Below are 22,876 nucleotides of genomic sequence, written 5' to 3'. Positions count from 1 at the left end.
AGCAGAAAATATACATCATAAACAAAGCGAGGTAGCTAACATATAAGCGGTCATGTAATAGACAAATATAATGTATTACTATACATTATATTATTATATATTGAACATGCGTTTCTTTTTGCAATCAAAGAACATTTTTTGTCATTAAATAGAATAGTGAACTTGTTTTTTAGTAGTAGGTAAACAAACAAAGACTCCTCGTTTGTCTACTGACGTATGCTGTAACATATTGTAATTTCCTTTTCTATTATTTTGTCAAAATTATAAGGGAAAAGTGGTAGAAAATGAATTATTAATCTACTTGTTAATTTACTGTTAATATCTGCTTACTTTCTGTTTTAACATGTTCTATCTACACCAGGCCTGGGCAATTATTTTGACTCGGGGGGGGGCACATTTAGAGAAAAAAAGTGTCTGGCGGACAGTATATCTATTTTTAGGAACACTAATACAAAACCTCACAAAAATTACTCATTAAATGCTAAAAACGTTATGACAGACCGCCTTAAAAAACGGAATGGGATTTTAAATTTTATAACTGAATGGGACACCCAGAATGTACATGAAAATAAAGAATGTGGGGTTTACAATATTAACTATGAACGATAAAACACTGAATATTGACAAAATATGAACGTCACATCCCCTCTCTCCCTTTTACAATCAAGCGAAACGCAACAAAAATGCAACAAACACACTGAAATATGAACGCGAAGGGTAAAAAAACCCCACCTACAATCTGACGTATCTGATATATCACTAAGCTTTAGAACTTTGTTGTAAAAATAGTAACTAGCAGTGTTGGGACTAATGCGTTACTTTGTAACGCGTTACTGTAACGCCGTTAGTTTCGGCGAAAACTAGTAATCTAACGCGTTATTTTTTATATTCAGTAACTCAGTTACCGTTACTACATGATGCGTTACTGCGTTATTTTACGTTATTTTTTTTAATGTAGTATCGGCTACAAACAGAAGATCTGAGTGTGTTTTATTGCAGCGAAGCAGTGACGTGCTTCTGAATCTTCCTCTGCGCTCTGTGTATGGGTGTGGGAAGGGAGGGGGGGGGGTGCGCAATACAACGTAAACCGTTAGCCAACCAAAAAGTAACCACAGAACACTATCGGTATAGCGTTCTGTGGTTACTTTTTGGTTGGCCAAGCGGACGTGACGACAGGCTGTCCTCACTCAGGTCCGCACGGACCTGGAGGGGGCGTGCCTTAAGTCCGGCTGGAAATCGGGAGAAATTTGGGAGAATGGTTGTCCCGGGAAGAGGCACTGCAATTCAGAAGGGTTGGCAAGTATGAGATATTCTCACATATTTTCTTTTGTCGAGCACAAAGAAAATAACATTTTAGTTAAATGTAAGTTGTGTCTTGGATCAAAGATCCCGTCTACTGCCCAAAACAACAATTCAAATCTGCTTGGTTAGGCTTTGTGTATGTCACGTGTGCCTTCCTTAGGTGAAGGCAGCTTTACAGCTATGTTGTTATTATGCTGTTTGTTACTTATGTATGTTATGTTGCAGCTATTTAAAATAGTTTTGTCAATTTGTTCTGGCCTGAAATAAATTGGCCCTTTGAAACATATCTTTTTCTTTGTGTGTTGTATGTAGACCACATAGCTTAGCAGAGTTCAGTGATGCAAATGCATGTCAAGTTGATCAACAGATTGTATTATTCTCCAGTGCAATAACAGTACTGAAATGAACGTTAAAAGGGCATTAATGGGAGCTTTAAAAAAAAAAGGTAGAAGAAGTAACTAAATAGTTACTTTTCACAGTAACTCATTACTTTTTGGTGTAAGTAACTGAGTTAGTAACTGAGTTACTTTTGAAATATAGTAACTGTAACTAGTTACTGGTTTTCAGTAACTAACCCAACACTGGTAACTAGTATATCATGCAAAAGCGCAGATTCAAACCATTGAAATACTTTGTATAGTTCAAGACTTACAGTAATTTGAAAACATCACTGCACATCATAATGGCAGCTACAGTTTCCATCTTAAAGATCTACAACATTTTTTTGGGGGATGTCCGGTGGGCCAGATGCAGCCCCCGGGCCTCAATTTGCCCAGGTCTGATCTACACTTCTGTTAAAATGTAATAATCATTTATTATTCTGTTGTTTGATACTTTACATTCGTTTTGGGTGATACTACAAATGTTGCCATTAATCCAATACCAAGTAGTTACAGGATCATACATTGGTCATAATTAAAGTTTTCATGTCTCCGGGGTTGTATTTAATGACTTTAACATATGGCTGGGCGATATGGCCTTTTTTTAATATCGCAATATTTTAAGGCCATATCGCGATACACGATATATATCTCAATATTTTGAATGAACACTTGATGCATATAATCACAGCAGTATGATGATTCTATGTGTCTACATTAAAACATTCTTCTTCATACTGCATTAATATATTCTACTTTAAAACTTTCATGCAAAGAAGGAAATCACAACAAAAAAAAATCAACATTTTTTTCATACGGTGTTGATCTGGAAATGTTTGCCTCTGCATTTTGATGGTGTGGGCGTGTGGCACCGAACGGAGATGTTGACATGCAGAGTAAGCACTGTTCATTCTCTAGCAGGTGACTTTTCAAATGATGCTACATTTTAGCAGTAATGCTACTTTTTATAGCAACGCTTTCGCCCCACACTTGACAAACTACGATTGCCTGTTCGACATATTCCCACTTGAAGCCAAACCACCGCCAGACAATGGACCCCCTGCTGTTTTTTGAGGGAATTAATTATTCCTTCATTTGTTACCAGATTCGCACCTTCTTTCGCTCCTATTACTGCTAGCATCACAGCAAATGTTAGCCATGCTGCTACCTCTCTGCTCAAGGAGGGCGTATACGAATGTGACGTATGTCGTGACAGTATGTGACGTGTGTAGAAGCTGCGTTGCTGTCTGTGAGAAGGAGACACAGGAAAGAGTGGGAAGAGCCTGTAGGGTAATGCCCGCAGCTAAAAGCAACTGCGTGAGAACGCATACTCGAATATCACGATATAGTCATTTTCTATATCGCACAGAGACAAACCCGCGATATATCGCCCAGACCTACTTTAACAATAAAAAAAAGGCAAAAGATTTTGTGATAATAAAAATATCAATGTAATCATTGTGGTGTCGACTGTGTACAGCTTTTGTACTTCGTATCATTACAGTCGATGTATGTATAGATCCAGCCATTTGTTTACATTGAGGAGCGCTATTGCATCCTCCTACGGTGTGTAGGGAAACATGTTTAGCTATTCCTCGTCCTGCAGGGATGATACTTGTAAGAAGCTGACTTTATTTGAGGATTAGGGATTTAAAAGTAGCTTAAACACTACCGACTGCGGATGGACGTTAGCCGCTAGCTAGCTAACGGCTTACAAGAGCAAAAGCTAAGCACTTCTTGCAGAGTGGCGCTTCAGTGCCTGTAGCTTCAATTTTATCGTCCGTTTTAAGCCAAAACGCGTCCATTCTCACTTTTATGTCTGCACACTGTTTCTTCTTGTAAGTACGCCACGCGTGTGCATTGCCTAACATGCGCCTCTGCTCGTTTTACCAGCAATGTCACGGCGGCGTGTCGTCATGTCTGGGGGTGAAAAATACTTTTTCAGAAGCAGTATAGGATCGTTTTTTAATTCATTAGTACCGCAGTACTTTATTAGTATCGGTATACCGTACAACCCTAATTGGTTGATATTGATAATTTATATTTCTTATGATTTATGGACAGGGTCATTAAAAAGCATTAAGACATTAAATTGATTTTGCGAAAACTTTAAAAAGCATTAAATACGATGTCCAGAGGCGTTAAATAAATGTCATACAATCATAGGATGAACCAGCAAGTATGGCATGATGGCATTGGCAACAAAAAAGACGACAGAACAAACCACCTGAAAAATGCACTTCAAGGTGTTGAATATTGAAGTGCATTTTTTGCTAACATAGATTTATAGAGTTCATTTTGTTTGTTTGTTTACCTATTTAGGAGAATGAAAAAATATAGTCATGGTATTTATTGCATTTGAAAGGGTTACTTGCATTTTTATATATTGTGATCACATGAGTGCTTAATTTGTCTATTTCAACTATTCAACATTATTCGTGTTAAATGCTTACAATCGTGTCTGTACAGATGATTGTATGCTTTTGACTATACTTATCTAACTATCTGCAGTAGGACATGGACTTTGAAATGGCATTACAAATAATTAAATTAGACCTGCAGAAACCTGGTATGAAAAATAAGCAGATTAAATATATATTACATGTAAACATTTTTATTTGAAATGTAGTATTCCTCTGATTATATTGCCCCAAGCTATCTAGGCAGAAAGGAAAAGAAATGTCAGAACAAGCATGGAAAACACTCAAACAGCGTAAACAAAGTAGTAAAATCACATTGAACACTTAACAATAAGCTCTTTAAATGAATGTGCAAAAATGACTATGTAAGAAATGCTTCATAAAGTGTAAAATAGTGCGGAGTTTGAAAATAAAAGCAAAGAATAACTTTTCTGCAGGTTTAGTGCCAGGAAGTTATGACTGTGTAACATTTAATTGGTCTGTTATTCGTAAGTATGGAAAGGAATTTGTTATGCCAGAATTATTTAAATATTATTGGACCAAAATACTAATTTAAAGTAGCACATTCTTTATATTTTGTATTTATTTTGTTTTTAAAATACTGCACTTTAGTTCCTACGTGTTGTTTCTATATACCCGAATAAGGAACATGTGTATATATATATACCGTATTTTCCGCACCATAAGGCGCCCTGGGTTATAAGCCGCGCCTTCAATGAACGGCATATTTCAAAACTTTGTCCACCTATAAGCCGCCCCGTGTTGTAAGCCGCATCTAACTGCGCTAAAGGAATGTCAAAAAAACAGTCAAATAGGTCAGTCAAACTTTAATAATATATTAAAACCAGCGTGATGTGGGCGCGCATGGAATCGTATATCAACATGGACGGAGCTGCGTGAAGAAAGCCACCCGGCCTCTTCGCGTAAACTTAAACTTACCTTAACCACTCGCTCATCTTTTCTTCATCCATCCCTTCGAGTTAGCTTTTATGATGACGCCGGCTGGAAAGGTCTCTTTTGGCAAGGTCTTCCTTTTGAATATCACCATGGGTGGAAGTTTCTGGCCATTAGCATGGCAAGCTAGAACCATAGTGAAGGATGACTTCTCATTCCCTGTGGTGCGAATATTCACCGTACGTGCTCCCGTTGTATCCACAGTGCGGTTCACAGGAATATCAGTTGCTGTGAAATAGTAATCCGTGTGCGGATGGAGAGATTGCGTCTTTTCATGAACCGGATCCCTGTCGCTTAGTAGGAGCCATTTTGTGGTCTTTACAGATGTAAACACACAAAGGAAATGAAACGTACGGTAATATCCGCACGCTTTTTCTTCTTCTACGCGGGCGGGTGGTTGCTTACAGTAGAAGAAGAAGCGCTTTCTGTTCTATGGGGGCGGGTGCTTACCTTGGCGGTTGCTTGCGTAGAAGAAGAAGCGCTTCCTGTTCTACCGGGAAAAAAGATGGCGGCTGTTTACCGTAGTTGCGAGATCGAAACTTTATGAAAATAAATCGTAATATTAATCCATATATAAAGCGCACCGGGTTATAAGGCGCACTGTCAGCTTTTGAGAAAATTTGTGGTTTTTAGGTGCGCCTTATAGTGCGGAAAATACGGTATACATACACACACACACACACACATATGTGTGTGTGTGTGTGTGTATCTATATGTATATATATATATATGTGTGTATATATATGTATACATACATACACACATATTGTATAACAGTGTCCGAATATAAACTTGTCTAATTTATTCAGGTAGTTAAAACATAATTCTCTTGTGAATGCTTTATTTTCAGTGGTCCTGTGTAGTGAAGACTCGTTCAAAGTGCGTACAGCCTACTTTCGTGAACGCTTTCTCCGATTTCAAATCAACATTTGCAGCTAAAGTGATTGTTTAGTTAGTTTAATCTTCCATAATGCTTCCCTTATCTCATTAGTAGGCCTGGGATACATGGTTGAAAACTGTATCACGATATAAGTGTTTAATGTCAGTCAATATCAAAATCAAAAAATATATTTAGTATAAACAGTTTTATTAGAAATGTAACCTTCCTCGGATTATAATGCCCTCAGCTATCAAGGCATACAGAAAATGTCAACACAAGCATGGAAAACACTCAATGTCAACAAAATAGTAAAATCATATTGAACACTTAACAATAATCTCTTAAAATGAAGGTGCAAAAATAAGAAATTCTTCATAAAGTGTAACCTGAGAGGAACTATTTTCTGCAGGTTTAGTGCTAGGAAATAACGTCTGTGTAACTTTAATTTGCCCTGTTATTCTTATTTAACTATGGAAAGGAATGTTTGTTATGTAGTAATTATTTAAATATTATGATTATCCATCCAGCCATCCATTTTCTACCGCTTTATATCAGTCAACATTGATAATTATTGGAATTTTTTGACCTATGGAAATTAAAGAGCAGGAAAAAAAGATTTTATTTAAAATGTAACCTTCCTCTGATTATAATCCCTCAGCTATCAAGGCAGAAAGGAAATGTCAACACAAACCTGAAAAAGCTCAAGCAATGTCAAGGGAATAGTAAAATCACATTGAACACTTAACAATAAGCTCTTAAAATGAAGGTGCAAAAATAAGGAATATATAAGAAATGTGTAATTAAATGTAAGAAAATAGTGCAAAGTGTGAAAATGTAAACATAAAGAAACCTGAAAATAACTATTTTCTGCAGGTTTAGTGTCAGTTAGTCATCCTTAAACTATAAAAGCAGGGATGTTGAAAGTGTGGGCCAAGAAAGTACTACAGTATGAACAGTTCCTCAATGTTCGCAAGTCTGGAAGTAGAACCGTGCCTGCAGGTGGAGATTAGGGATGTAACAATATAAGTATTTTATTTTGATGGTTATTGTGACCAAAATTATCACGGTATTGTTGAATACACACACTGAAATCTCTGAACCAGGTTTTCTTTAAAACAAATAATAAAATAGATTGACACACAAATGGCAGAAGAAATATTGAATACTGTTCTGTCTTCTTTAGGGGCATATTATTTTTGTTTGAGTGTTTAAATATGACAATCTTTCATTTTAATTTGTAGAAGTTTTGTATTTTTTAAATCAACAATTAACAGGTATTAGGCACATCACTTCCTGTTTGTGACATGCAAGATCACTTTCTGTTGTCATTATTTGTCTTTGTTTTCGCATTTAATCAGGCTAATGAGCAGTAGTTTTATCAATCACGGTTCTTACAATCATTTTAATTTTAAAGGGTAATACTAACGGCGTTTATTAATACACCGTTTATCCCTAGTAGAGATAATGTACTACATTGAAAACGGACAGTACTGTTGTTCTCAGTCAACATTTTGCCCCTCATTCTGTTTCCCAAGTGTAAGGCAGATCTTTCTGGTGGGAGTGCGTCAAAGAAATGTTAAGAGATAAGTGAAAAGGGGTAAACGTTGCGAATTAACTTGGTCAAGGCCGTTCGACAGTCACTATCATCGAGGATGGAGATCGTCCATACCCATAAGCACACGAAAGGATATTTTCCTACAATAATCGACGTACTCATTGATAAAGCGAAGATGTACGTGTTGTGTGTGCGGGCACTGGACGGGCAGCTGGCGCTTATGCAAGCACATGCAGTTCCGTTTGAATTGAATCGGGGGGTCGGGTTTGGTCTGGGCCGCATTGTGCTGAGTAAGCTTTGCTGTTTTAAATGGCGCAGTGACAAGCCGGGGTCCTGATGTTTTTGTGTGCGGGGACATGTTTGTGTTGGGCTCATTGTGTCCACAAAGTTTGTCCACATGCAGCCACACAAAGGGCAGCTCGTCCCTCACCTGCATGTTTTATTGGGAATGTGCCTCGACCTGCTCCATCCGAGAGCACTAAAGTTGAACACAGCCTGGGATGTTGGTCAGCCTCACATTTGGAACTTTTTCCAAAAGGAAATGATAGTATTTGGCTGCACAAGCAATGTTTACTTAACACTCCAACCATCAAGTGTCAAAATAACTTCTACTACTACTCGTGCTGCTTAGAAAAATAATTCACATCCAAATAACAACTTATATTTATTCCGATTCTAAATTGATTCGCACTTTAGTAGTGGAGGTGCCTCGATACAACCTTTTCACGTCCCATACCGATATTGATCCAATATCAGCAGGAATCATACATTTATTATTTAGTAGTGTGGAATGTTAGAAAAGGTTTGATCAGGTGAAATGAGTCAAACAGAACAATGGTAGTTATGAAAAACACTAACCTATTTATTATTAACAGTCTTGAATGGACTTATGCTGTCTTTAAGTGGAGTAGTAATTGCCTTTTAGTGACACTTATTGGTACCAATTTTTCATGAAGTAAAGCTCATGACGCAGTAAGTTGAATGATACGAACACATTTGTTACTGGATACTTTCTAATACGCTTCTGCCTTGAAAACTGTATGTGTAAGTAATGTGTAACTATAATTATTTGATACTTGTTTATATTGACAAATGTCACGTTTTATTGTTGAATGATTATTACCTATGTCTAGCTTGTATGCTATTGTGTGCTTCGGTGTTGTGTAGCTGCCATGTTTGCCTTTTGTAAATGACTTTAGTAAAATAGAAGTAATGATGTGCTCATTAGAGGACATTTAGCTGTTAACTGGCTGTCCAGCTTTGCACAAGTAAACACGCAGCAGGACTGCTTGTATCGCACATGATATCACACACAAGTAAACACGCTGAATGACTGCTTGGATCGCACATAAAACACACAAGTAAACACGCTACAGAACTGCTTGCATCGCACATGATATCACACACAACATGCTGCAGGACTGCGTGTTTGGCACGTGATATTACACACAAGTAAACACGCTGCAGGACTGCTTGTATTGCACATGATATCACACACAAGTAAACACGCTGCAGGATTACTTGTATCGCACATGATATCACACACATGTAAACATGTTGAAGGGCTGCTTGTATCGCACATAATACACACAAGTAAACACGCTGCAGGACTGCTTGTATCGTGCATGATATCACACACATGTAAACACTGTAAGACTGCTTGTATCGCACATGATATCACACACAAGTAAATAGACTGCAGGACTGCTTGTGTCGCACATTGTATCACACACATGTAAACAGACTGCAGGACTGCTTGTGTCGCACATGATATCACACACAAGTAAAAATTTTGCGGGGCTGCTTGTATCGCAGATTAAATTATACACAAATAAACGCTCTGCAGGACTGCTAGTATCGCACATTTCACATGCAAGCTGATATCATCCGATACTTAAGTTTTTGGCTGAGAATGGATGGGGGCCCCCCTATTTATTAGAACTGTGATTTACTTCGAGGCCTGTCCAAAGCTAAGTTAGCCATTTTAAAGCACGCTGAGTTGTCAAAACGATTGTCACCTGAGACTACAATCCTTTCGTATTTGGAAAGTTGTTTGACAAAAAGCCAAACATATGTAGCAGTCTACTTGTTTCGTGACATTGTCTTGGTTTTTGTTTGTCCTGTTGCTGTTTATCAAACTGAGTACAAAATATTGCATATGTTTATTTCCTGTAGCCACAAGGTTTTCGTAATCCTTGCCTTCTAAATCTTTTCTTCCAACATTGACTTTCTATCCTTTCAAAGATGTTTAGTCCATATAGCACATGGTGTCCTTTATCCTACTACTTGTCATAGGAATACATCTGCAAGACAGTGCTACTACTATTAACTAGTAATGTGCAGTGTTTGATGTATGCTACTAGCTTTTAGGCCATTACCTTGAAATCTGTTTCTATTTAGTCATATGTTTACATCCAGACAATAATGGTTCACTTAAACATGAGCTTGACTTTCATTCTGAAAGTACAATGGTTGCATAAAGTGCGGTCCTTGTCGTTGACTTTACTTTCGCTTTTGATTAGCCAACTTGTCAGGGCTGTTGATCCCCTTAATGTATTTTCTTCTAATCCGAGTCCGCAATGCTTTTCAACCAAATACTCAGAGCTAAATACTGCCCGGCAATAAATTCCTTTGCTGTTGCAACAGAGCTGCATTGGTTGGCTTGTGGACCATTGGCCCCTCACGCAGTAAAACCACACCTAGAGGAAAAAGAGCGCTCGGATGGCAATGACCTGTGCGAGTTCTGACCAGATTCAAGACATTTGAGCCAGTTTTCTTACAGGAGCTGAATTGGCAGTGAACTCTATGGACATGGTTGTCCTTAGTCATGCATCATCTTGTTAGCAAAGGCAAAATACTGCCACTACTAATTCACTGGGCCGTGGTAAACTACAGTGTATGGTGTAAGCACAGCACATGTCAACAAAATTGTGCAACCCAACTTGATAGTTGATACTGTTTTGCTCGGTTAACAAAGAGCAAGTGCCTTTGTTTCATGCAACCAACCTTGTTTCCGCTTTCTTCCTACTAAAAAATATCAAACGTTTTGTCAAACACATTTGTGTGTCTATCACGATATATGTTGATATGGTTTTATGGGCCCAGCACTATTGCTTGGATGTTACCGACGTTACGTCCCGCCCATTAAGTACGCGTGGTGGTCAAGCTAGCTCTGTTCTCAATGGGTACTAGGCGCCATTTAGGCTTTCTCGAAGAAAAAAATCCCTATGCTTGTGTTGTTTTGGGCTTTACGAATCGTTCAAATCGCAAAAAGGGTGAAAGTTTATTCAGAGTTCCTCGAGAAGCAATCAAAAAGGGTGCAAGATTTTACGAAACGACAACAAAAAAGCAGCTCACATTCCAATCCAAGGGAGCAGAGTGGAGGAATGCGCAAGTTTGCAGTGATCACTTCGTTAAAGGTTTGTTTGATATACTTAACGTTTATTATTTACAATTTAAGTATTATCTTTATCATTTGTATTTCTTAAACACGTTTGCCACGAGTGTTTCGTAAAGCACCAACTCGGCGAGTCTAAATAAAGAAATCAAATGTGAGCAAAACCTAAGAGTTACGTTCTTACCAAAGATAACACTCATAAATGAATATTTCAGCACATACACAATGTTGACAGCTATAGTTATGTGTTGATAAACAATCATAAAATATTATTTCAGCACATACACAATGTTGACATCTATAGTTATATTTTGGTAAACAATCATAAATTAATCTTTCAGCACATATACGATGTTGACATCTATAGTTTTGATAAAGACGGGAAAAACAAACATGGCAGTAGACACAGTTAAATCATGAAATACAAATGTACCCTTACTAAAACGATGCATATTTATCCGGGAGAGTCTTGACACCAATGTCCTCGACCCAGCCACACACAAATAAATTGTAGAGCTCCATGCTTTTCCACGTTTTCATCTGTTTAGTCATGTAGCACCAGATAGTTCGATATGTTTGGGAACTAAACAGACGTAAAATCCTTGATTACTCGACAATTCTTTATATAGGGATCTATTCCATTGCATAGTTGGAATTTTTGCTCGTATCTGATTTTAGCAGGAAGATTTAAGCCTCTTTGGTACTCGGGTAGTTTCCGCGCTGCTTGCGGTTTAGAAGCCATCTTGGCTTGGTTGACCACCACTGCTTTTCACTTCCTGGAAGAAGTCACGTGACTAAATACAAGCAATTAAAAACCACAACCTACTTGACTTTGACTTCACAACGCCTCTGCTGGTGTCGTGTTAGGGCAGTGGTTCTCAAACTTTTTTTGTCATCCCCCACTTTGGACAAGGGGGAGTTTTCAAGCCCCACCTGCCCCCATCACCCCAACAGAGCGCTAATGCCAAGCTTTAACATTTTCAAATGTATTGAACATCAAGTTGTATACATTCAAACTCAATAACATAAAATAACATTAAGTTCAATAATAAATAAAATAACTGTGCAGCTGTGGTATAACTTGCATCAAGTTCAATAATAAATAAAATAACTTCCATCAAGTTCAATAATAAATAAAACAAAAGTGTTATAACTTGCATCAAGTTCAATAATAAATCAAAAAAAGTGTTATAACTTGCATCACGTTCAATAATAAATAAAAAAAACTGTTATAACTTGCATCAAGTTCAATAATAAATAAAAAAAAGTGTTATAACTTGCATCACGTTCAATAATAAATCAAAAAAAGTGTTATAACTTGCATCAAGTTCAATAATAAATCAAATACAAGTGTTATAACTTGCATCAAGTTCAATAATAAATCAAAAAAGTGTTATAACTTGCATTAAGTTCAATAATAAATCAAAAAGTGTTATAACTTGCATCAAGTTCAATAATAAATCAAATAACTTGCATCAAGTTCAATAATAAATAAAAAAAAGTGTTATAACTTGCATCAAGTTCAATAATAAATAAAACAAAAGTGTTATAACTTGCATCAAGTTCAATTAAAAAAAAAAAGTGTTATAACTTGCATCAAGTTCAATAATAAATCAAATAAAAGTGTTATAACTTGCATCAAGTTCAATAATACTTCAAATAACTTGCATCAAGTTCAATAATAAGTCAAAAAAAGTGTTATAACTTGCATCAAGTTCAATAATAAATAAAACAAAAGTGTTATAACTTGCATCAAGTTCAATAATAAATCAAAAAAAGTGTTATAACTTGCATCAAGTTCAATAATAAATCAAATAACTTGCATCAAGTTCAATAATAAATACAATAAAAGTGCCACTTTGCAATCTTTGCAAAAAAAAAAGGAGGAGCTATGCATTTGGCAAGACAGGGCAAGTGACAGCACTTTCCCCCAGGAGAGCCACCTTGCTTCACTGTGAAACAGCACGGCTGTATGATCAGCTCCCATTTCCTCACACAGTGCAGAGAACAGTCGCGCTTTCAGTGGTCGTGTTTTGATCAAATTTACCGCGCTCACAACATCTGTTAAAACCTCATTGAGTTCGGGGCTGAGCTGCCTTGACGCGAGTGCTTCCCGGTGAATGACACAGTGTGTGCCCGTCAGATTTTTGTTTCTCTGCAGGCGCTGGCTCTGGCTCGACGACATTTGAGGTGCGAGTCACAAATGTATATATTTGTGTAATTGTGATCCACACATTAGCCTGCTACCCATCCGCGCGAAAGTTTGTTCCGCTTAGCCCCGCCCCCATTAGTTACTGTTGCTATGTCTGTCAAACTTTCGCTCGTACCGAGAAATATAAAGCCTACAGTAAAAATAAGTACCGGTAATTTCCATTTATTTATATAGCGGATTCCACAGACAGAATCCCAAAGTGATTTACAGTGTGTATAGAAAATGAAAGCATAGTAAAAAAATAATCTAAGAATATAATAATTAAAAAAAAAATGTAAAGTGAAATTTCCTCCCGTTCCTCGCGCCCCACCTGTCATGTCTCTATTCCCCACCAGTGGGGCGCGCCCCACACTTTGAGAAACGCTGTGTTAGGGTGACCTGAAACGACCCGACCCAGTGATGATGTAGTTCAATGTCTGCTTGTGTCCATTAGATCACTTTCTCCATCCCGTTAATTGAGTCGGGGCAGAGAAGCTTCTATGAGAACACACTAATGCAAATGATATGCAAATTAGCCACGCGAGCGTCCCAGCCAGTCTTGTGTGTGTTTCCATGCAGACATTGAAGTCCATGAGTCATGTTTGGGTGCACATCTTGTAAACATCAACACTTCCTCATCAAGGCTACAAATACCATCAATGCTTGATCTTCTTTTGAAATTGGCTTCATTGCATGACTGGGCGAGAAAAACGTACGTCTACAGTTTCTTATGACGGAGTCGTCTTAAAGCATCGTATGTCTGATTCCTACCGTCATGAGCCCAAAATAGCTTAGACTTGTTGTGCTGAAGTTCATAAGCTTTATTTTGTCAGCAGGAGTGGAGAAGAAGTCACTTATCGCCTGATTTTGTGCATTTATATCACCTGGCTGTTCAAACTACGAGTGTTGACTAAAATGTGGATTCTTATCTTCAATTTAATTGAAAATAGGATGTAATTGATCTGATTCGGAGAATCCACTTATTAAGAGAACTGCTGCATTTAAAATGTAAACTGTCAAATGATGAGAACAGGAAGTGAACATATGTGTTAGGAATTTATATGAAGTGGAAAGGTGGTAGGATTGAATAAGCCTTGCTTCTTCCTACTCCTTTTCAGACATGCTGTATAGAGAAAAGAGAATTTTGCAAGTTATATGTATGCATGTTTGAGATAAATTGATACCATACATTGTTTCCTATACATTCATACAATTAACAAGTATAAAAAACTATGGTATTGCAACACAGGAAGGTAACATTTGTAAAAGTTTGAATGTTTTTTTAATTGATAAAGGCAAATTGAGTGTTCACTTTGCTTAACGTCCGGTTTATGGGACGTTAATAAAGTTGTAAAAACGAATAAAAAAAGGTGTTATATTCCTTGATGGAGAGCACAGCTTATAGGTTCAATTTCTTGGTCTGTTATGTTTCTTAATGGGAAATATGTCGATACTGTCTTGTATTCAGGTTAGCATTTAATCTAGCTAGCGCTGGTCAGTCTGAGTTTATCAAAGTGCGACTTTCAATCACGGTTTTCCCTCATTTAATTTAAATTATAATTCTGTAGCCCCCCCACCCCCACACACACACACACACATACACACACACACACACACACACACACAGAGCGAGAAGCAGACTGGCAGTAGTATTGCAGAGTTAGCATCAATATTCGTTTCCACAGTTTGGAGAGTATAAGTCTGTAAAATTTGAACAATTTTGTTCTGTTAAAATCTAAATTGTTAAACGTTTGTACACGTTTAAAACGATTGCAATGCAAATGTTCATTAGCTTGTCAATGGGCTGGTCCATTGTATGTTAGCATTAAGCTAGCGGCATTAATATCAACATTTTATCCTGTATGATTGTATTGTTTGTTTTTTTGTTCATACCAAATGTATTGTTGATTTGTTTTTATTACATGTATGTGCACTTCATTTGTATATTAACATACATGTTACAGTAACTTCACTGTTGATAGTCTATCATTAAACAACCTCAAGTTGTTTTTCTTCTCTAATTTAAAATACGGTTTACTTATTTGCCAGGATAAATTCCAAGATTCAAGGAGGGCAGAATAAAAAATGTAAATAAACCAAAAGTGCAAAGTTACATTGTAGCCCTAAAACAAGCAGCAACGGTAAAACGATATAATGTAAGAACAATATATGTTGATACTAATTACAGAGGTTTGTATTTAAATATATAACATTTTGTTAGCCTTTAAAAAAATACATGTCAGACAATCATGCAAATGATACGACAATGTTCCGCCACCACAGCGCCCTATCTTAAAGTCCTCATCTATTGGTTTATGATGTTGGGGAAATGGTGGGTCTCCCGTGTGCGGTGGTAGCTGTAGCGACCCCAGTCACCTCCTGTGTATTGTCTGTCTTTCACTCCCAGTCGTCAAATACTTCACCTCTCCGGAGTCAAAGGCTGAGACTCGCTCGCGGGTCGCAAAGGCGTCATTGTTACGTGTCTGTAAATTTTATTGGACACATTGTCTGGAGTCTCTTCCTGTTTATGCAGATGAGCTCGCTGCTAGCCAGCTGGAGCTCCCGGAGAGAATTCACAAAGCGTAAATGCATCTATGAGCTACCTAACCTCCAGTATTATTTTGTTCGAGGTCTAAAATAGACAATTGGCTAATCACTTTACATTTACCGTATTTTCCGCACTATTAGCCGCACCTAAAAACCACAAATTTACTCAAAAGCTGACAGTGCGGCTTATAACCCGGTGCGCTTTATATATGGATTAATATTAAGATTCATTTTCATAAAGTTTAGGTCTCGCAACTACGGTAAACAGCCGCCATCTTTTTTCCCCGTAGAAGAGGAAGCGCTTCTTCTTCTACGGCAAGCAACCGCCAAGGTAAGCACCCGCCCCCATAGAAGAGGAAGCGCTTCTTCTTCTACTGTAAGCAACCACCCGCCCCCGTAGAAGAAGAAGAAGCACGCGGATATTACGTTTAATTTCCTTTGTGTGTTTACATCTGTAAAGACCACAAAATGGCTCCTACTAAGCGACAGGTTTCCGGTTCATGAAAAGACGCAATCTCTCCATCCGCACACGGACTACTATTTCACAGCAACTGCCTAAAGACTTTCAAGAAAAGCTGGCTACTTTCCGTGCATATTGTAAAAACAAGATAGCTGAAAAAAAGATCCGGCCAGAGAACATTATCAACATGGACGAGGTTCCACTGACTTTTGATATTCCTGTGAACCGCACTGTGGATACAACGGGAGCACGTACGGTGAATATTCGCACCACAGGGAATGAGAAGTCATCCTTCACTGTGGTTCTAGCTTGCCATGCTAATGGCCAGAAACTTCCACCCATGGTGATATTCAAAAGGAAGACCTTGCCAAAAGAGACCTTTCCAGCCGGCGTCATCATAAAAGCTAACTCGAAGGGATGGATGGATGAAGAAAAGATGAGCGAGTGGTTAAGGGAAGTTTACGCGAAGAGGCCGGGTGGCTTTTTTCACGCAGCTCCGTCCATGTTGATATACGACTCCATGCGCGCCCACATCACGCTGGTTTTTAATATATTATTAAAGTTTGACTGACCTATCTGACTGTTTTTTTGACATTCCCTTTAGCGCAGTTAGATGCGGCTTATAACACGGGGCGGCTTATAGGTGGACAAAGTTTTGAAATATGCCGTTCATTGAAGGCGCGGCTTATAACCCAGGGCGGCTTATGGTGCGGAAAATACGGTAGATGATTTTGGAGAAAACTTCCATGTTCCACACAGAATATTGGACATCCTGATGCCCATAATCACTCATTGTAAACAGTAAAGATATGGAAATGCTCGCCTGTAGATAGAAACTACCTTCCTAGCAGCTGCTGATTGGCAAACGAGGGGGTTGCCGTGCCAGTGGCAATGTTGACAACGACCTGATACTTTAGAACAGGGGTCCCCAACATTTTTGGAACCGATGAGTACTGAGTCATGGGCTCTCTTGAATTAACACATTTGCTCAGTTTGCCTTAAATTACACATTATTAGTAATTATCAATGATACTCATCTACATGGAGAATCTGATCACGTTGATGATTCCTCACAATTATCAACAATGACAACAAGGTGAGAAATGTCCCATTTTTACCAGCCACTAGGGTTGTCTCGATACCAATACCAGTACCGGCACCAAAATGTATTTCGATACTTTTATAAATAAAGGGGACCACAAAAAATGGCATTATTGGCTTTATTTTAACAAAAAATCTTAGGGTACATTATACATATGTTTCTTTTTGCAATCAAAGAACAAATGTGTCCTTAAATAAAATAGTGAACATACAAGATAACTTGTCTTTTAGTAGAAAGTAAGCAAACAAAGACTCTTAATTAGTCTGCTGACGTATGCAGTAACATATTATCATTTATCATTCTTTTATTTTGTCAACATTATAAAGGACAAGATGTAAAAAATTATTATTAATCTACTTGTTCATTTACTGTTAATGTCTGCTTATTTTCTGTTTTAACATGTTCTGTCTACACTTATGTTTAAATGTAATCACTTATTCCTCTGTTGTTTGATACTTTACATTAGTTTTGGATGATACCACAAATTTAGGTATCAATCCGATACCAAGTAGTTACAGGGTCGTACATTGGTCATATTCAAAGTCCTCATGTGTCCAGGGACATATTTTCTGAGTTTATGAATATAATATGGATTTAACAAAAAAAAGATTTTGTGACGATAAAAAATATTGACGAAATCATAGTAGTATCGACTAGATCCGCTCTTGTACTTGGTATCATTACAGTGGATGTCAGGTGTAGATCCACCCATGGCATTTGTTTACATTGTGACGCCGTTGAGCTACGGCGTGTAGTGAGGCATGTTTAGCTATTCCTCCTCCTGCAGGGATGATTCTTGTAAAAAAAAACATACTTTATTTGTCGCCATGGAGCGAAGATTAGTGATTTAGAAATAGCTAGAACACTGCCACGGCAGCACAGGGGTTAGTGCGTGTGCCTCACAATACGAAGGTCCTGGGTTCAATCCTGGGCTCGGATTTTTCTGTGTGGAGTTTGCATGTTCTCCCCGTGACTGCGTGGGTTCCCTCCAGGTACTCCGGCTTCCTCCCACCTCCAAAGACATGCACCTGGGAATAGGTTGAATGGCAACACTAAATTGGCCCTGGTGTGTGAATGTGAGTGTGAATGTTGTCTGTCTATCTGTGTTGGCCCTGTGATGAGGTGGCGACTTGTCCAGGGTGTACCCCGCCTTCCGCTCGAATGCAGCTGAGATAGGCTCCAGCACCCCCCGCGAGCCCGAATGGGACAAGCGGTAGAAAATGAATGGATGGATGGATAAAACACTGCCGATTGCGGATGGACATTAGCCGCTAACCAACTAGCCATGTCTTAAAGCACCCCTTCCTGAGGGTGTTACAGTGTTATAACTTCCCCTTTGTCTTTAGTTTTTAAGCCAAAATGCGTCCATTCTCACTTTTCTGTCTACACTGTCTGCTTGTAAGTACTGCGTGATTGTGCGCTGCCGAACATGCTCCTTTGCTCGTAAAACCGGCAATGTCATGACGACGATGCGCCGTCGTGTCTGTAAAAAAAAAATGGCGGACCGGTACTTTTCAAACAGAGTTTAGTACCGTTTTTGATTCATTAGTACCGCGATACTATACTAGTACCGGTATACCATACAACCCTACCAGCCACTAACAAACCCTTTTAACAAACCATGAATCCCAGATCCAGTTGTTCGGCCAAGTGACCCGACACAGCTGACACTACGGCTGGGCGATTATATGACTGTTGATCGCGATTAGTTTGAGTTGGATCACGGTGATCCGCTATTAGCATATTTCCTCGATCAAACATGGCGGAACTGTTGGAAGTTAGCGCAGTAGTAAACAGCAGGTAAGTTACGATGCTCGGTGTAATCCTGCACGGAGCAATTCACCTTTATTGACCATGATCATCTGTGTGTCTGTCAATGTGTGTGTGTTTGTGTCCGGGTTTGTGCGTGGCCCCCCGTTCCACCGCGCAAAAATCAGGCTAGTCACGACATAATTAATGTTCAATCAATGTTCTGTTTTTGTCTCTGTCTTATCCCCTTCTCGTTCCTACTATTTCCTCATTTTTTTCTCCTTTCCCCTCCTGCTCCAGTCCAGCTGCGCCAAACATTAATTAAAATCTTTTTAATGAAGTAAAAAACAAATAAGGCAACAAGAGAAGTATCTTATGTACAGCAGATGTGATCATCTACATCAACAATATGATTTGTAACCACTGTAATCTCGACCTGATACTAAACTACTTGGTATCGTTACTGCCTATTTGTATCAATTCGCCCGCCTTGTTTACATTCACGATCTCTAGCTTGCAGTTAGCATGTGCTCTACATCAGACCTGGGCAAAATACGGCCCGCGGGCCACATGCGGCCAATTAAAATTTTCAATCCGACCCGCCGGACGTTCTACATAATTTTTTTAGACCTTTAACATCAAAACTGTAGCCGCCATTATGATTTGCAGTGCTGTTTTTAAATGACCATAAGTCTTGAACTATAAAAAGTATTTGGATGGTTGAAATTTGCGCTTTTGGGTGTTCTACAAGTTATTACGGTAATCTACGTCACAGCAGCTCAGACGAGGAACAAACCAGAGCAGCCAGCCCGAAACAACGTGTGTCAGAAACAGATGCAGAAGCAGATTTTTACAAAAAAATTCTGCATAAAAGTGATAATATATCTTATTGTAGGTGTATTTTAATGTACATTTTGGGTGTCCCATTCAGTAAAAAACTGTAAAATTCCATTCCGTTTTTTGAGGTGGTCTGTCATAACGTTTTTAGAACTATATCGGACATTGTGACTTTTGGTATTAGTGTTCCTGGAAAACAAGGGACCCAAACACACATACTGTACAGCAGATTTTTACAGCTAAATGTGTACGTATAATTTGTACACACATACATATTGGCACTCCAGATACATTTTTTCTCTCAATGTGGCCCCAAGTCAAAATATTTGCCCAGCTCTGTCCTACAGTGTGTAGTGGAGCAGGTTTTGTTTCTCGTTCTCCAGTGATGATAGTACATGTAGTTTGTTTGTCGCCATGGCGTATATGCAGTATCACAATATATACTTGGTCTAAAAGTGATAATACAAGATGGGTTACAAGTCCTTTGGTTTTTGTGTACAATAACTTATTTCCTGAGGTTGCAAACAACAACAAATCTACAAAAAATATTCTGTAATGATAAAATATATCAATCCATTCAATTTAGTATCGACTACATACTGAGCCCATTCTTGGTATAGTTATTGTCGATATTTGTATCGATGTGGCCACAACGGCTGACAAGAGCTATAGATTAGCAGTTAGCATGGCTTCTTGTATCCTCCTACGGTGTGTAGTGATAATACTTGCAGTTTATGTGCCGCCATGGAGGCAAGGATTAGTTGAGTTGAGTTTGAGTTTATTTGGAACATGCATGCATACAACATGATACATCCCAATTTCCAGTTTCTCTATTCAACATGTTCGGAAAGGAGTAGGAAGAAGCAGAGCTTATTTAATCCTACCCGTTTTCCTTTACATAGCAGTTGCTAAAACATTTGTTCACTTCCTGTTCTCAATTTATTCACAACATACTCAATAGGTAATAACAATAAATAAAAAATAAATAAATAATAATTGGTAAAGTAAGTTATATTTCATATGGTGAGATGAGTAACAGTATCTTAAAAATTAATGGATGGATGAAATAAATTCAGAATGTGTATCATGGTTCTTCTCTGTCCTTTGTAAACACTTTAAGTTTAAAGAGTTTCTTGAAGTGGATCATATTACTACATTGTTTGATTTCTTTGCTTAATCCATTACATAATTTAATTCCACATACTGATATACTGAAGGTCTTAAGTGTTGTACGTGCGTACAAATGTTTTAAATTAAATTTTTCTCTAAGATTGTATTTCTCCTCTTTTGTTGAGAAGAATTGTTGTATATTAGACCGTGTCATCAACATTGGATATCACGATATTAAGATAGTATTAAAAGCCCTATCATTGGCCAAATTGACATAATTTGTATCGTCCAACCTTGATTTGTATGCCTTTATGCTTTTGTAATGCATGGATTTGAAAGAGGATAATAGTTATTTTAGATTGATTGATACTCTCAATAATCTACACTACTTTGCTTTTGACCTTTCACTACAATGTTGTTCTTTCTTCTTTCTTCGGGCCCCATCATGTCTCCCACAATAGGAAGCACAGTATGTGCTGAATAGTGTGATAAACTGTGCAGACTTTCATGCATTTCAGCAGAACAAAGACCATATTTAGCAGATATTTTTGGAACGCAAATCCCGTTCATCAGTCCGGTGACGGGTGTGTGCAGGCTGAGGGTTTCTCTCAATCGGGTTTTAAATGGACGCATTGTTGATAGACTAGAGCTTTTTCAAATTGTCTTTATAGTTGTGAAGCCCCCTCTGAATTTATTTTACATGCAACACTTTGGATGGACAAAGATTAATAGATTACACATAAAGGAATATCTGTTACCATGTCTGATAAAGATACACAATACATAATATGTAATAATAAGGGAGCTCAAACAGATTCTAACTGCCGTATTTTCCGGACTATGGAACATAAAAGAAGAACACATTTTTTTCCATATATTAGCCGCACCGGACTATAAGCCGCCGATATATACCTTGTGAAATTAGTTATTTACACAGAAATTTTTTGTGAATGTTTATTTACATACCTTAATTGTTTCCAAAAGGTGTCTGTAAAACGGCAGTAAAACGGCTGATCAAACAAAACATAAGTTATCGTCATGGACCCACTAGCTGCGGAAGCTAGGTCTCCGATCAGCTATACAGACTTAATAACTTCACTGTGATGTCTTGGTGAATTTACTGAGGCATTTGCAAAACTGAAACAATATAAAAAGAATGCCGTTGTAAGTTATTAATACTAACACAGACACTCGTAAATGTGTTAGCATATTAGCCAATGCTAACGAAGCTAGCTTGATTACATTACGATAGTGCATACAAATATGCATGAAAACACTCCTGCAGACATCACACATGAGACACTTTAGTAAGTAAGAATTGTTTTAGTTGTATTGTAAAACTTATGAACGTTGCCTGGAGTGATGGATGAAGAATCCTTTTGAGCAGACAGGCTATGGACGGTTTTACTTCCGGTTTAAGGCATTAAAACAGAAAGTGCATGTTCAACCCGAACTCGCCCAAAAAATGGCGCCACAGCACCGACAATAACACATAATTTCAGTGTCTCTGCTTGGGTCGAATGAAAACGATTAAACCCAAAACATTATAAACGTTAGCGTAGAAAAATCCATAAATTAGCTTCACCGTTTTATGAGATGCAGGATTGAAACTGTAGGAAAAAGGTAGCGGCTCATAGTCTGAAATGTACGGTATATTGCCTCCTCCATATACTTTGTAGGGATCTAACCATATGAACATTTAATATCTCGGCTATCATTATTGTCGCAATATTGTTCAAGGGGCTCAAAATGTACTTACAGTATACACAAGCATCCTGAAACACTTTACTTGTTTTTTAAATAAATAGACCCACTGTTAGAAAGCTCACTATTTTGCATGTTTTGTGTTCACAGATAAGACTGTTCTGGCGTCTTATTCTATTGAGCGGTCCTTGAACGCTCCATAAAAACACCTCCAAGTATATGTTGATGAAGAGAACACAGTGTGTAGGTTCAATGTACAGAATTGAATATCTTAGCTCTTCAAACAGT

The 22,876-nt window shown here is 38.0% G+C and overlaps 1 protein-coding gene across 5 annotated transcripts in view; it reads left to right on the top strand.

Annotated features, from left to right (window-relative positions):
- LOC133620279 (trinucleotide repeat-containing gene 6A protein-like) overlaps nucleotides 1-22,876 on the top strand; it is a 91,292-nt gene that overhangs the window by 1,708 nt on the left and 66,708 nt on the right. The window lies entirely within an intron of this gene.

Source organism: Nerophis lumbriciformis, linkage group LG24 (genome assembly GCF_033978685.3).
Source record: "Nerophis lumbriciformis linkage group LG24, RoL_Nlum_v2.1, whole genome shotgun sequence".
Taxonomy (NCBI): Eukaryota; Metazoa; Chordata; class Actinopteri; order Syngnathiformes; family Syngnathidae; genus Nerophis; species Nerophis lumbriciformis.
The sequence above is the reverse complement of the archived record's forward strand: the minus strand, read 5'-3'. Positions and strand labels throughout refer to the sequence as shown.